This window comes from Talpa europaea (assembly GCF_964194135.1).
Source record: "Talpa europaea genome assembly, chromosome: 13".
Classification (NCBI taxonomy): Eukaryota; Metazoa; Chordata; class Mammalia; order Eulipotyphla; family Talpidae; genus Talpa; species Talpa europaea.
In genome coordinates, this window is record NC_140080.1 from 44,244,668 (window position 1) to 44,246,380 (window position 1,713).

The window sequence follows — 1,713 nt, forward strand, 5'->3', positions numbered from 1 at the left end:
ACCCAAATGCCCAAAAATAGATGACTGGATCAAGAAGATGTGGTGCATATATACTATGGAATATTACTCAGCATTCAAAAAAGATAAACACATGCAATTTGCAGCAACATGGATGGAGCTGGAAGGGATCATGCTCAACAAAATAAGCCAGAAAGAAAAAGAAAAATACCGGATGGTCTCACTCATAGCAGGAATCTAGAAAACTTAAATAAGGTACTAGGAAAATGAGTAACTATAAGAAAGTGAAAATCAAAATCAACAAAAAACTATGAACCAGAGACACTCTGTGGGGTGTAGAGGGCGGGAGGGGAGGGATTGGGGTCAAAATAAGGGGGTTGCAATTGTATGGGGATTATAAAAATAAAATTTATTATTAAAAAAAAAGTTGTGAAAATGAAATGAGACACCATGGTGTGAAGAATAAAGAATAATAATTTTGTCATAGTATTATAAACTTATGATGTGTGGAGAGTAGGAAAAATCACATTAATATCAGTTTTCTCTTTCATAGTTTCTTGAGAGACAGGTCCCACATTCAACATTTTCTTCAGAGCCCCCATAACATCCTTATTCCAGCGACTGTAGATTAAATGGTTTAGCACAGGAGAGAGTCTGGCATAAAAGACAGGCACCATGTCCTTCTCACAGGTATGGTAGGAGTGGGGAGCATGTAAATGTAAATGGCAGCCCTATAAAAAAGGACAACCACAGTCATATGTGAGGAACAAATGGCAAAGGCCTTCTTCAGGCCCTCTGCTGAGTTCATCCTGTGGATTGTGAGGAGGATAAAGTAATAGGAGCTTGAAATGACTATCACAGGCATGAGGAGTATGAGGACACAGCACAGGTACATGAGAATTTCATAGAAGGAGATGTCTGAGCAGGAGAGCTTCAGTACAGGAGGAACTTCACAGAAGAAATGATGAATTTTATGGGATCGGCAGAAGGGGAAGGTCATGGTGATGGATGTGAACAAAAAGCCATCCACTGGGCCCAGGAGCCACCATCCAGATGCTAGGAGCAGACACACACTATGGTTCATGAGGAGAGGGTATCAAAGGGGGTGGCAGATGGCTACATAGCAGTCATAAGCCATGGCAGCTAGAAGGGAGAATTCTGAACCCACTAGTGTCACATAGAGAAATATCTGTATCCCACAATCAGGGACGGAGATCTTATCCACACCCATGATCTGGTCCATGAGCATCTTGGGCACAGTGACAGAAATGTAGGTCATGTCCATGAGAGAAAACTGGCTGATGAAAATGTACATGGGGGTATGGAGATGGACATCAGTGTATATAAGTAGGATCAGAATGGTGTTTCCAGACAAAGCCATCAGGAAAATCACAACAATGATCAAACAAAGGAGAGATGGATATTTGAATTGACCGAAGAGTCCCACCGGGATGAAATCAGACTGTTCAGTATTGTTGACCATCCAATTCATGTTTTTCCAAAGAAGTTTCATCTAGATTTCCAAGGAGAGCTTTGGGGTTAATGGTCACCTGAAATGAATGTTTACTGAGTGTGTGTGTATGTGTGTGTTTGTGCGTGGTTTTTGAGTCCTGTTGCTAAACTGAGGTCATGAGAAAATGTAATAAATAATAATACTGTCATTCATAAACATAAATATTGAAAATGTATTTGCAGAGCTGCTGAGTTTAAAAAAAAACTAAATCTAAATTAATGAAAAAAGAAATTAAAAATTTA

General features: G+C 39.6%; 1 pseudogene across 1 annotated transcript; it reads right to left on the minus strand.

Moving 5' to 3' along the window:
* Nucleotides 1-455: 455 nt before the first annotated feature.
* LOC311183306 (olfactory receptor 2T29-like) lies at nt 456-1,450 on the minus strand (annotated as a pseudogene). Its single transcript has one exon. The product of its transcript is annotated as an olfactory receptor 2T29-like (transcript).
* Between the last annotated feature and the right edge of the window lie 263 nt (nt 1,451-1,713).